This window comes from Anser anser (genome assembly GCF_964211835.1).
Source record: "Anser anser genome assembly, chromosome: 14".
In the NCBI taxonomy this organism is placed as follows: domain Eukaryota; kingdom Metazoa; phylum Chordata; class Aves; order Anseriformes; family Anatidae; genus Anser; species Anser anser.
Window position 1 is genome coordinate 7,744,006 of NC_139735.1, and position 14,916 is coordinate 7,758,921.

Genomic DNA, 14,916 nt, shown 5'->3' on the forward strand with positions numbered 1-14,916 from the left:
TGCAAATGCCCCAGCAGAGTCTCAGCGCACTAACTTGGTGCAGCGCAAGTTTATTTTGGAATGGATCCAAAAATAACATTTTTCCCTCGTTAACATGATTTGTTTTACCTTCTGGCATATATTGACAAACGTTTCCCTTGGGACGGTTGGGGCTCTCACAGCGTATCCCACCTCCGCAGCCCTCTGGATGCAGAGTGAAGCCCTCACCCTGGTCGCTTGTGAGCCATGGGAGGAGAGGTGGCAGAAGAGGAGATCGTCTGCCCCGCGGTGGCATGCAGTCTGTCCCAGGCATGGGGAAAGAGGAGATAAGGGAAAAGAAAGGCACTGGCTTCACCTTGCCAATGAATTAAGGACTCTGCCGTACTAAATTTGGAAATGAAGCCTTTTAGGAAGCTGGGAAAAAAATAAAAAGTTAATGCTGGTATAGTGCAGTTCAGCTGGAGAAACATGCTTCTCATTTGCTCTGAATAGACCTGATGGAGCCACTTACAGCACACGTGAAAGTAAGGCTATCATTTTAAATGTGATACCAAGACAATGACGTGACTGCTTTCTAGTTACACTCCCATTTTAAGCGCGAGTAAGAGGAAATCCAGTTAGATACTGCTGTACTGACAAAGGCTGTACCACACATCTGCCTCTGAGAGAAACCTGTCGGCTCTTGTTGGCAGAACTGGCTTTATTTCCTTATTGAAATATTTTGACCAGTTACGTGCAGGCTATTTGGTACTCATTCTGTTCTAAATCCAGAAAATCAGTTCAGCATTGCCTCACTCCCCCAAGAACGTGCAATCATTTGACAAGGACGTGTGCATTGCTGGAACTTTGTCCTTACTTTCTGTTGAACTGACTGAAGAAACAATCTCACAAAAGAGCAGCAGTACAAGGACAGATGTGAATGTAAGCACTTTCCAGCATTGGTAGCCCAAGAGATATTATTTTATACTGTAACCAGACTGTAGGAGTAGTAGTAAAAGTAATAATAATAATAAAAAAAACTTAATGGTGTAATGCAGTGTTAGCAGCTAGACAGTTAGACAGTAGCTTGTAACTTAATGCTTTCGAACATGAGTAGCAGCCTTTGTAAGCAGATTTTTTCTTCAAGATGCACGTTTTATTTCAAAAGGGAAATATTTCCACTGCGTGTCTGGATTTCATTTTCAGAAATTATTTACTCTTATGCAGCAGTAGCAGCAAGACTTGTGCAGGTTTTAGCATTTTACTTTTGTACCTCATAACATTAACACTTATTTCTTCTTTCCCTGGATACCTTTATTTTGCAGTTGGATGACAAAAACAAAACAAAAAAACACAATGCTAATATTCAGCAACATCACAGCATAACCTTATATTAATTTCAGTCAATGTGTTCTCCGTCTTGTTACTACCTGCATTCTTTCATTGAGTTAACTTCTTGAGGAAGCCTGTCACACCACCAGGCTCCACCAAATTTCCAAATCATGGGTGTTATCACCTGAATTGCAGTTCTGCTATTTTGCTATTTGTTTTGTTGACAGGGAAGGAAAAAAAGCCTCAAAGCAGCTGAGTGCCGGTATTGCTGGCGACTTCTGTTTTATTTATGTTTTGTACTGAGCCATCATGAATGACAAAGTATGTCTGGGGACACGGTCGTGGGCGCAACGCTCTAAGTGTTAGAGTTGGAAAAGTGCCATAGTTGCATTGCTACCAATTTTTTACCGTTAGCCTTCCGGAAAGAAGGATTCAAAGTCTCCTTTTATTCTCTTCTTCACCAGTGTCGTCTCTACACTAAATTAATGTAAGATCTTTACCAGAGATGGAGCTGACAGGATGAGATGTTGATCCTACAGCTTCCTTGACGTGGCAGGAGCAGAGAAACAAATCCTATAAAACATAGAAGCCCCCTTCCCTTAGCTTCGAGCTATGAGGAGTCATGGGCATCCTTTGAGATAGTCGAATACTCTTCCTTTCAGCTGAAGCCAGTGACTGTGTTGGGAGCATTTTAAGCCATATTGTCCTGAAGCTCTCTAGGAAACAGTGAGCTTGATCCTGAAGACAGGGCAAAAGCAGCAGCTGTTACTTGGCTGTATGGGGGCTAACGTCCAAGGCTGTAATTAGAAGATATATCTGCTAATGAATTGTTGTAATCCCCTGCTGTGTTCTAAGTCTGCTGTGGGATCTTTTTCTTGCACTTACAGAAGGTGCTGACCTTGTTAAATATTTAGCAATAAAAATGTGTTTTTCCCTGCCTGTTTCACAACCTTTTACAACTTTTTTCTGGCTCTTCCAGCACAGCTCCCCTGTATTAGTCTTGCGTGTTTGCCCAGGTGTAGCTCTAGGGAAGGAGGGTAGTTACAAGAGTGCGTGTGCTCGTGCTGCATATGTCTGACTGTTGGACATGTCTGCATGGCTGTACACACACACGGAGTTTTGATTTCCTAATGTCCACACTACAAGTGAAAACCAAAAGGACTTTAATATTTAAGCAAGGAGATACGGTTTCAATTATTTTTAAATCATCAGACTCCTTAAATATTTAATCTTTCCCAAGCCCAACTAATTTCTTCAATTGCAGTTAGGTAGGTTGCAATTAATTTTTGATGAGACAAACTGATACTAATTTGAATATCTACTACACTGTAAGATTTGCTTGCAAATCTGTTGTTCAGCTTTCAGATACCTCTTTTTGCCCTATAAAAAGTTGCAAATTCTCACTAATATGGTCACGTCTGGCCACAAGGCCCATACCTTGAGCTGTATGTCACCCAAAACCAAGGATGACTGTGCTGGGTCAGATAAAGGTCCAGCCGGCTCCTGTCCTCGTCTTGACAGTGATCAATAGCTGATGTCTAAAGAAGAATATAAGAGCAGGACGAAGGTATAGCAAGGCTTCCTTTGAGATAGTCTCCCGTCCGTCATCGATTCGTGGTCAGGGAACATTTCAAGGTAGAAGCGGTGTCTTCAAATTTAATATTTGAGCTGATTTGTTACATCTAAAGTGTATGGTTATTTTGTATAATTCATGCTTTTTATCAGTAAAGGACTGAGGTTCCTCTAAGGGAAATACTGTCTTTTTACTGGAAAACTGTCTTGTCTGCCTTTCTGATTAATGAGAACGTTTATATGCCTGCTTTTGTAGCTTGAAGACTGATTTGATGCATTTAACTATGTTAATTTAGGAATGTACCAGAATATTTAATTTAGGGTTCCCGAAACAGAATGTAAAGCTCTGAATTGGTGGTATAACAAAAGTAATTTGTAGTTTGTCAGTAGCTACCTCCACACATCTGATCGAAAGAGAATGGGGGTGGTACTAAATTTTAGAACAAAAAAGCAAATGGAAATGCGGGACTTCTAGTACATGGGGTATTTCTGTATGTTCAGATTTGATTTGATTTTAGATTGAAGCAATGCCAAATTTCTCGTAATCTCCTGTGAGCCACCCATCAAGAGCTACCTATATAGACATTAATGTGTATAAATGCATAAAATACATTTTGGATTAGAACCTTTCACATTTTACCTTTGAAACAAAGTCCCTGCAAACTACAGCAGCTGCAGACTGGAACAAACGTTTGTCAGCAGGGGTGTTGGTGTCTGCCTCACTCTTCATCCATCACTCTGGGCTTGGGCAGTGGCCATCAGGACGGCTGCTTGCTAGAGCTGCCCAAAGTCAGAGATCCAAGGAACAGCTTAGGAGCCGTGTGCTGTGTTCTCTGGTTCCTGGCTTCCTGTTCTATGGTTTCCATGCACTTTCCATGTACTGTTCAAAAGCATTTGTCATCGGTTGGAAGCTTTTTAGATTGGCAAGAAAACTTAATTGGGCCTTAAAACTGTGTGATATTGAGATGGAAAAAAGAAACTCCTTTTTGATTAATCTGATTTTTATTTTATATATATATATATACTTTATTTCATTTTATCAAACACAACTGACTTTTGATAAACTTTTATAAGAATCAAATTTCCGTTCTGCCAATGATTGACTCCAAGGTCCAGATGTAACAATGGAGTTAAATTGACAGAAATGATCTTTCTGATTTGTGCATACCTACTGCTGTTAAAGTCGTGCCACAGCTCATCAGTGATCATTCCTCTTTCTCAGAAAAGGAAAATAAATCAAGTCCTTAACCTGGAGAGGGGGAAGGAGACCTGAAACAGGGTAACATCCTCAGCTTAGGTTTTGATTTTTTTAACTTTAGCCCTGCTTAATGTCATTTTGTTGGACACTGATTTTACAGATCTCTAGTGAATCCAAAACTTGGCACTTTACTGGAATTTTAAGGCTATCTGAGCTCACCCAGAGGATGGGAAGAGCAGCAGACAGGCATGGGATGGACAAGTTCTCTGTGAATGCAGGTGCCACTTTGTCCTGGTAAATACCAGTCAGTAGCTACTGCGTTTGCTGTGAACTCTACCAGCTTTCCACCACAATCATTAACTCCCCTCCTGCACCTTGCTGCTCATGGGAGCCCTGGCCACAGTTTTATTTAGTTAAGTTGTAATGCAGGGGTGAGAGATGTCTGTAAAAAAATGCTTGTATTGGAGAGATGGAATCAGTGTACAGTCACTGCATTTTATTGTGACCGAAGTTGTTTTTCCCCATCATATCCCTAACTCCTGTTACTTCCCAACCTCCAGCATCACAGCACATCAGGATTAATCCAGAATTTCGGTCTGGCTCAGGCAACTGCTTGGCTGGAATCTGCAGCAACATTTTCCAGCTCATTGCTGCTGCTCTCTCATTCCCGTAATGGTAGTGGTTACAAGTGAGGGAAGCTTTCTTCTTCTTTCTTTTTTTTTTTCTCGTCTTTTTCTTTTTTCTTTCTTTTTTTTTTTTGTCTTTGCCAAGAGCTGAAAGTGCACTCTCCTGCCCGTGCTGTAATTTATGATCCGCCCAGCAGTGCAGGAATTCAGAGAGCACAGAAAGTCTAAGTGCATGCATAGCAGCTTATTAAGGCAATGTGCCAACTTCTAACCAAAGAGATTTGCTTCAGATGAGAATTGGCAAACTGTTCTAAATAGGAGCTTTCAAAAACACATCTTTTCCAACCTGAGACCAGGCTCCTGCACTCAGTTTGCGGTGATGATCTAGTCCTATTACATTTTCTTCTACTTTTCAGCTCAGATGATGCTATGGGTAATGCACAAAATGTAGAACTGATTTTTTTCATGATTTTTGTGATATTTTTTTATGAAGAAAATGAAAAAAAATAGTTGTAACTGCAGTCCTCAGAGACAGAAAGCCTTTGAAAGCAGTAGAATCAGGTCTTGCTGCTACCTACAGGTCTGCTACTGCAGCATTAGCCCTTCCTACGCCAATAAGTCATTTGGCAACCATTTCAGTCAGCAGTCTGATTTTTCATATGTTGTTTGCAACCAAAGGCTTTACAGTTAGCCTGGAAGAGGACAGGAGCTGTGAACTCCACTTTTTTTCCTTCATTTCTGAGTTCAAGAGGTGCAGAAGGTCTGAAAATGTGTGCCAAGAAATGCAGGGCTGGGCTCTGCTTCCCACCTCCTGTTGCAGGTATCTCGCAGGCTGCTCCAGTTATGCCTTTACATATGAGACATAGCATAAACCACTGGTCTAAGGTCCAGAGAAGTAATTAGTGCTAAATAAAGTGACTGTACTTGGCTGTTCGTGTGACCATGATTGCTATGTAGACTTTTGGTAAAATAAATATAATAATAATAATGATTAAAAAAATGTAACATGATGCTAACTTTAATTACAGACAGTTTTGCACACTGATTAGTGAAATATTCTCTATTGCAAGCCCCCAAATTTACTGGGTTTTCCAGCTGTAACCTGTTCCTGACTTCAGGATTTTTTGTGAAGACATAATGGGATTTTGTGGTATTTCAAGCTGTCATAGGCTTTCTCCTGTGTAGAAGACCTCTAAGGAATAAATGTCTGCATATCTTTTATTTATTTATTTATTTATATTATTATTATTTTTTTCCATCTCTTATTTGTGTGTTTCTAAGCAAAGTTAGAGTCTGACTGTGTTCATGGCTGCTGTGTTGAGTTGATGTTAGACAAATTGTCTCTGAGCCTGGTTTATGGGCACAACCTGGTGCCTCCACTTGTCACTCAGAGCTGTGGCTGTGCACTGCAGAAGGCAGCCCCAACTGCCTGGGGGCGATCCCTTCCCTCCTCTTCCTCATCACCTGTGCTTTTCTTCCCTCGGGGAGCAGAGCAGGAAGATGACCCTGAACCTAGCACTCTTGGGACGGGGCTGTTTGGCAAGCTGAGGCCAGCCAAAGCAGCCAGGGGACAGGGACCGAGGTGAGCTTCGCTGTGCTCCCATCCTGGGCAGCTGCAGTCCAACAAGTGAATTGCTTGCCAGCTAGTCAAGAGGCCAGATCCTGCTCCTCTTTTGTTCCTCACCTGCTTTGTGCAGTTCTGCCTCATCTCACTTTGCAGGTTGTGTTGTTGAGCTGAGGGAAGGGCAGTCCTTTGAATGTTTTCCCACATCCCAGAGGGATTAGGGACAACTAATACAATGGCAGCAACGAACATACAGATGTTTGACCTTCTCAGTGCTTCTCTAAGATTTTTGTGTGGTGATGGTATTGTTTCAAGGTTATTGTGTTCAGTGATGGGGAGCTAGAAAACATGGTGATATTGAGCTCTCACCCTCCCAGAAATCCTTAGGATGTTTTTTTCTGTCTCTGACAATTGGTTTGGAGAAGGAACTTCAGGAACATGTTGTTGAGCGTTGGGCTGACAGTCACTGCTTCCCATTGACTAAAAGACCTGATGTAGTTGCCTGTTTGGGAGCTTTGAATTTCCTGAATGTGAGCCATTTTAACCGTGCAAAGTATTAAGACTGAGGCTGTGTCCCTGCGTTTAATATGAAAGTTCTGTTATTCTGTGAAAATACCATAATGAATTAAAATATTCCCTATGGAGAAGTGTATTACTTACTTTCTTAGTATGATATCTGGCTGGAATAAAATGCAGCCAAGCTGGCATTTGTTTCATGGTGCAGTGGTGCTATTAAAGTATTGTAAAGCAAGAATAGCTTTGCACCACCGTTCCTGAATTCAAAGATTGCCCTCTGAAGGTGCCATGCATGATGGATTGTCACAGGCTCTTTGTCCTGCCTTGACATTTCATTCCTATCAGATGTTGTCTTACGCTCTGCTCTGAATCTGCCAAACAACTGACCCTAGAATTTAATTCCACACCTTCTCCTCTCTCCTTTTTCTGAACAGCATCTTCTGCAGCTGAGGCTCTAACGTACTGGAGGGCACTGCATCTTCCTCAGGGACAAGGGTGAGCTGGATCCTCTGGGGACCTTAGGAAGGAATTGCGGTTGGTGGTCACCTGGGGAACTTACTTCACACCAATGTTGCTCTGAAACGAGTTGAGTCCAACATTCACGTTTGGTAAGGTATGTCATTTTCCTCCTGCTTTTGTCTTTGTACTGTTTTTTGGATATCTACATACGGTGAAAATAGTAAGTTAGCAGCCTTTGTGTTTGTTGTTATATACGTGCCATGCTCATACTGCCTCAGTAAATAACCTTTGCTCTCTCTGAATTTGGAGAGCGTTCATCGAGACTGAAGTGTTTTTAAAGTCTTGGGCTCAAGGGGGTGCATGTCTATATAAAGTGTTTTATTGAACACAATGCTTGTTGATGGTTGTGTTTTGTTGATGATGATGTATACGTGTTGATAGACATCCTCATTTTGAAAGTCTCACTTGTCGTGTTTCACTTACGTCTGTAGTTCAGAGGGTCAGAGAGGAAAATAATAAACAACGCTGAAGTAGCCAATTTGTAATACAGCCCTGTGCTCCCCTTTGTGCTTGGTATATTTTCATTGTTTGCCAAGGACAGTAATAATACCAATTTCTTGCATAATCTTACATGCCCTCTTTGTTGTGTGGCTTTTATAATTTTTACATGTGTGGAAGTTCTCATATTACACGAAAACATTTCCTTTGTTATGGTGTAAATACAGCAAGAAAATATGTAACTCATCTTTTAACAAGAAATTGAAGGCCAGGACTTAAGGAACATACTGTAGACAAATCCTGTGCTGTAGAAGCATTTAGGGCAGTGTAGCCTCTGATACTGCAGTTTCTTTTCTGTACGCCAAGTTATTTCTGTGGAGGCAAAATTTGCTTCCAAAGAACAAAATTTAAAGTATTGGTTCCAAGATCCTTGTAGAATGGTATCAGATGATGCTATCCTTTTTTAACACATAGGTATTGACTTCTCTTTCATGACTGAACCAGCAGTACGGTTTGTTGACAAAAATATAGCAGCAATATAACACCCGTATTTGGTGTTAGTGGGGAAAAAAAGAAGAGTTAAGACTTACTTAAAAGTCTCTAAGAAAACATGAGGCATCCAGGAGACTGTGCTTTCATTCTTCTGCTTTTGATATCATCACACCTGTAGTGTTACCTCTGGAAATTGTAGGCTCAAATTCTCATGCTACAGCCCTGCAGGTAGCGCTTGTGCACATGGGCGGTGCTTGTTGGGAAGGGCTCTGGGGGAGCTGGGCAAAGGGCTGCGCTGCTTGGAAGCCAGTGGCACTTGAAAGCTTGAATATTGCCAGAAAAATTCAATTCCTGTATAATTTATGTTGCACTTAATTGTATGTTAAATGCTGCAAGTGGAGCTATTGGGAAGACTGGAAGGTCCTGGTAAGGAAACCAAACCTGTGGTTCTATCTGCTGCCCAGATGGGTGGTAGCTGGGACTTCTTATTTCCCACAGCCCCTGTGCAATGGTGACAATGAGCTGGAGTGACAGAACAATGCGGCACAAACTGAGACCTGTGTCTGCTTGCCTCTGCCAGGCTGTACCAGAGCACTAGATTCCTACAGGTGGACCCAGCAGCTGGGATTCATTTACCTAGGTCAGCTGTCTAAGCTTCTTGCTCAAGCTCCCCGTGGAGACGGGCATTTCTAGGAGGTGATTTGTGTTGAACATTTTGCATACCTGCTTTAAATGGCTTCTGTAGGTACGTGCCTGTCTCCAGTGACTGTAGAAAAAGTTGGAATAGCTTAAATTATGTCCTTAACTTTTTAAATGTTGAGAGTCAAGAAAGGTCTGTTCTGCCTATATATAGTATATATTATTAATCTGTACAGGTGTTTCAAGAAAACCACATTGGTGTCAGGGAGGAGAGGTTTCTGTTGTTAAAACTCCTGCAGTACTTGTTCTGTTTGTCTGTCTGCTACAGAAGCATCTGTTTTCTAGAACAGGAGCCCATTAAACATCACTTGTGATTTTGTTGTCATCTTTACTTTTGTTTATTTCCAAGCTGTTGCTCTTGTGATTATAATACCTAAAGGGGAAGGCTGTAAGGTATTTCATAACCAAGAGAGCTTCTCAGCTCTTGCGGAGAAATATTTTACTCTATAATAATGTAGAAATCACAGCAGTCTGTTTAGTTCTGTGTTTGTTTGAGTTTTGTAGGTGAAAGTAAGTGAATCTTCCTTGCTGTGTGTGTTCCACTGGGTGCACTGGGTGTCCCGCGATGTGTGGGGATCCCTTGCAGGTGTGGGTGGTTGGTGTCTGAATTTGTGCAGTTGCAGCACAGTAGAATGAAGGGAGGACAAATTACAGATGTGTTGCGATGTCCTGGCTGCTGCATTGCTGGTGTTGTTTCATGCAATAAAAGCAGTATTAATAGGATGTCTCGGGGAAATGTTACAGAGAATTATTAGCCTGTTCATAGGAACTGTCCCTTAATGGTGACAGTAACGATGCACACCTCCAGGCCTCGGCTGTTCCAGTCACCTGGGCAAGTTGAGGTTTGTGAGGTTAGGACATTTGGTTGGCAGTGACCTTGGTGCCGACCCTGCTTTGGGCAGGCCAGCAGTGTGATGGACTCCCTGTATCCTTCCCATCAGAATCAGCCTGACTCTTGGTCTCTGAGGCTCACGCCTCAGGCTGCAGAGGTTGTGCAGGTGTGTTTGATACCCACGGCTGGAGGCACGGAGATAGCCTTGGCTGAGCTGCTGAGGAACCTATAGGGCAAAGCACGAGATTTGGATGCGGATCTGTTTGATTGAGGTTCCCGCTCTGATCTGAGCCAGTTTCTTTCACGTATTTAGTTTAGTTAAGCGATTACGGTAACACCAAATGACATCAGGACCCACATTTGCTCTGTATCTCTGCTGGAAATGGCAAAATATGTCCAGATAATGTTAGCTGAACGCATTCATCTTGCAGCGTAAGTTGTTTGCTCACATGAGACAAGCTGATTCCCTTTTAGCAGCACTTCAGTGTTTGTGATGATGGTATTCTTATTGTGCAAGGAATTTTTTTAACTGATCTGTAGATGAAATGTAGAGTAATATTTTTTCTTAAATTGCTTGAAGATTAGACTTTTAGATTAGTAGAATCAAGTTAGTAAAATGCTTTGTTCTGCTGAAAAAGCACATTCAATAAATATATAAGAGAAAAATTTTAAGTAGACATTAACCATAGTTTATAAATTTTATCTTGCAAGTAGAATTGGAAAAACAAACAAACAAAAAACCCCACCTACATTCATTTAATGTTTTATGGATCTCATAGCAATTAATTGTCTTCATTACATAGGCATAAATCCTCAGTGTAATTCAGCTATTTCAGATGAATTGCTTTGGATATTTTGTTTTGGATATTTTGCTTTGTTTAGGCTGTAATATATATATATATTTAAAAAAAAAAGTTTAATTCCAACATTACTTTTTTTTAACCACTCCCACATACATATTTTGTAAATCAGCTCAATTAACAAAATTTCATTTTATTATAGAACAGTGCAAAGGCAGTGTTGCAACTGTGATGGTATGATACAGGTGAAGCAAAGAGAGGGTGTAGCTGTATATGCAAGCCCTTCTTGACCTACAGCAGTGCAGTAAGCAACTCTCTTTTTCTCATTCCCTGTATTTGGTCAAAAAAAAATTACTGCCTCTCTCTTTGAATTCTTCTTGCTTTTTATGTAATTTCATTTTGAAATCAGAAACAAACACTGATTTTGCATGTCTCTAAGTCTGGATGTCAATAGGACCATAAAGTGATTTTTCCAATGGCTTGATGAGGGGTGCAGGTCTACTGGCTGTGTCTGAATATGGCAGTGAAATTCTCTTCCTGTTTCACTGAAGGAAACATTCACTTGGAGTGTGAGGGGATATCTGGTTGAATTCCTGAAGTTAGTTTTCAATAAACTATATTTTTCTCAGTTGGATTTTCCACATCAAATAAGAAAACAGAATTGCATAAGGATCACTTTTTCTATATGTTTTTTTTTATTTTATTAATGAGCACACTGAGCTTGTTCATATGAGTAATATTTATGCAAATATTCTCTAGTGTTTATCTGAACTATTTTGCCAGGGTGAGGAAATAAAATGGCTGTTATACTTGCATGTTTTTTTTGCAAGATCAGCAGACTGGCTGTTAACGTATCAATTCCATTGATGACACCACTTCTGCAACCCTATTCACTCTGCTTCTCCTGACAGGGCTTTTATTGAATCCATCAACCTGACACATATCAAAGCACAATTTCTGATAACAAATATCTTGGTGTAAAATGAATTAAAAGCTGATATCAGCAGCAGAACTGAGTTGAATTTCTGAAAGAAAATAAGAAACTCCAAAACTAACATGGAATTCTTAAGATATCAATCACAGAACAGTAATATAATAGTCCTTTACCTGTAGTCTTGAAATACTGAGAAGTCAATGGATCTGCCCTAAGTCATATAAATGGGCTTGTTCCTGAGCTGTCACCTTACAGCTCTGCCTTCTGGACTTCAGAGAGCGTGATGAAGTAGTGGTTAATTTTCTCCTGGAGACCTTTCTCCTGTAAGGACCAAAGACCTCCTTGTAATTACTTTGCACTCTGGTCTTTGAGAAATTTGAAGTCTGAGTGGAAAATGCTAACCAAGGTCTGAATGGAGTAAAGCTTCTTTCTCGCAGCAGATGCAGCAGTTCGGAGCCCCTTACCACTACTTTGCAGCTTGGGCAGAGCCAAACAGGGGTGGAAAAGGGTGGAAACTCTGGGCTGCAGATATTTTGGAATTGCCTGGCTCAAAGCCTTCTGAAAACACATTCCCATATCTGCTTGCAACCTTCCCTTGTCTGTCTCTCCCCATCCCGCTTTTCTATCCCCTTCATTTTTGCATTTCTTAGATAAGCACTGCATTTGCTCTGGTACTTCTCTCACTGCACCCCAGCTCACTTACCTCTTATTTTTGGCTAGCCCACACTATAAAGTACAGCTAATAATAACCATGCTTTTTGCACTGTGGCATGTCTGCTCTTGGATAAGTCTCCACTGGCAGTTTGCAGTCTAGCAGCGAGGAAGAGGAGGGCAGCCAACAGCTGATGTGGAAAATTAATTATGAACTACTATCCTCCTGCCATGTGGTTAAGGCAGTTCTGCTTTCCAAGCTTTACATCCAGCATTGCAGAAAAGAAATGAAAATACTGCCTTTCCTTCCTCGAATAGTGGGGATTTTGCCAGAACAAAGCTTAGTGGAGAATGTCACACGTGGGTCTGATGATTCAGGATGCTCGAGAGCCTTTATTGCTCCGCCCGTACTGTGACATCACCCAGGAAGTCATTTTTACCTCTTGTTGGACAAATGCTGACTTAGTTGCACGTCCAGTTTGTTACGGCTTGTGTCTGTGCTAAGGAAGCCACCCGTGTCCCATGTGCAGTAAGTAGTTGGGAAGCAACATTTTGTGTTTTTTTTTTTTTTTTTTGTCATGGCATCTTGGTTACATTTGGGTTCAGATGAGCTACAGCTTGTTATGTTTCCTGCATTTGAGTGACTAGGAAAAATCCCATCAGGGTGACATATTTATTTTATAATGATCCACAAAAGTGGCCTGTGATGTACAGGGGGAGAGTTTGACAGGCATCACGTAGCCCTAGGATTGTAATTACCAAAAGGAGCAATTCTGTCCCTGAACAACCTCTGTCTTAAGGATCACAGAAATAATTGTTGGAAGCCTCAGCACCATGTGTACTTTGGGAGCCGTTCTGGTCTCATAATTGCATGCTGGGTCCTGCTGGTTTTAGTTGAGCACTGCAGAACTGACACAGCACAATTTATTTAAGTGCCAAAGATGGTCTTCCTTAGATAGTTCTGTGCAGTGCATGAAAGAGCCCGAAAGAGCTAGAAATTTGGAAAGTCCTGACAACTTTTCAAAGGGGGCATTTGGGGCTTAGCTAAAGAAATTATCATTTGTTTTAACTTTCTCCAATGAAGCCTTCACTTAGTCTGAAAGGATTCTGGAAGTGTGCAATGGAAACAGACTTGCAAACCCACAGCAGAAGCTTGTGTGAAGTGTGATGGAGCTACTTTGCTGTGTTAAATGTGTCTCTTTAGCCCAGAAAAATTATCTGGGCTCTTCAAGTTTTCGGTTAAGATACCAGAATTCTCCACTTTGTACTTTTTTTTACCATGAAACATGGTTGCGGCTCCTGACTAATTTGACAGTTACCTGAAAAATGATGCTGTGAGAAAACAGGTAGGATTTTGTAATGGGCCAAATTCCTGCCTGGTAGAAGTCACTGACTTAAATCACAATGGGATGGCTCCCAGTTTCCTCTGCCTGAGCTCTGCCTCCTGATCAATACAGACCTCTTTCTAGTGCTGTTGATATGTTTTGTTTGTTTTTTATTTATTTATTTCAGCCAGGAGTCTGTATTTGGAAGCATAAACCTGTTGTACAAGTTCTTTAAATGCACTGTAAATAATTATGAATATTTTTAATGAAGGGAAGCTGAAACATACTGAAAACATTTGAAAACAAGAGAGAATGTGTGCAGCCAAACGTTTGGTGTGAATGGAGAGGTTTTTTTGGCATCGTTTAATGGGAGCTTTCTAGTTTTTAGTTTTTGTGGTGAATCTATAGAAAACAGCAAAAATTAGAAAAGCAGGATAACTGGCCATGAATGGGAGAAGTTCGTATCTGGGAGGAATGGGGCGTTGAAGTGAGCTGGGTTTTTGTGCCTTTGCTAATACCACCGGCAGCCTCTGCCTCCCAGTTACTGAGAAGGGGCCGCAGAGCCCCTGCTGATTCTGGCACCCCCTAAGCAAGGTAGCTTTATATTCCTTCACCAGAGCAAACTCAGCCTTTTGTTTTCTCCCATCTACCCATCTAGTCGGTTGATGATGGGGGGATGTGTGTATGTTTTGTTTCTCTGTAAGGTGGGTTCTGTAGCTCCATTTATATCTTGCCAGTCAAGCTTAGTGCCTCTGGATGTTAGCAGCCCTCTGCCTTTTCCCCCACCTCAGAAGCTGGCCCTTGATTTTTTAGTAGATGACCCTCCCTTTCTATCTTCTAAATCTTGTTGTGCTTTCCATTTTTAATGTGGCATGGGGGAGGAATTCTTCATTTTGCATCAGATGTCATACAGAGTCTCGGGCTGGGGAGCAACCTCACATATTGACGTGTGCTCAAGCTGCGTCACGATGATGCCGTCACCCACGCAGATGGAAAAGCTGAGAGCCAAGGCACGCGGGACAAAGGCTGCGCGAGGCGAGCAGAGTGAGGCTGAGGTGCACGCCGTTACCGAGCAGGCCTCGGGCCTTTGTCAGGTACGGGAGGCAGTCAGCCTCCCTTATGCCCAGCAGTATTCTGGAGGGTCTGTGCCAGTATTCTGGTGTAGAATAAATAAAACTAAGAATTCAGTAAGGTTCTTATAGAACCTTTCGTGTTTACTTATTTATGAAATCGGACGTGAAAAGTGATGTTGACTGCCAACTGAGGGGACTTTCCCAAATGTTACCATGTTTGTGGCTGAAGTAAGGAGGCTGTAGGTTGTGCTGGGCTGGTACTCATGTCCCACACTTTGTTGGCTTCTCTTCTGGGATTTTCACTGCCTGTTGGTCTCCGTACCGGTGTGGCCAATGCACCGTGACTGATGACTGCCACCAGGGAGGAAGCTCCCTGAGTTAGCAGGT

General features: G+C 41.7%; 1 protein-coding gene across 11 annotated transcripts in view; it reads left to right on the forward strand.

Annotated features, from left to right (window-relative positions):
* Positions 1-14,916, forward strand: part of SGCD (sarcoglycan delta) — a 526,559-nt gene that overhangs the window by 305,360 nt on the left and 206,283 nt on the right. For 9 of the 11 annotated variants that reach the window (XM_083798647.1, XM_083798649.1, XM_083798652.1 and 6 more), the window contains one exon: positions 7,201-7,379. The gene's annotated coding sequence lies outside the window, so the exon portion shown is untranslated. The remainder of the gene's footprint in view (positions 1-7,200; positions 7,380-14,916) is intronic. The other 2 variants (XM_083798650.1, XM_083798645.1) reach the window with 1 other exon arrangement.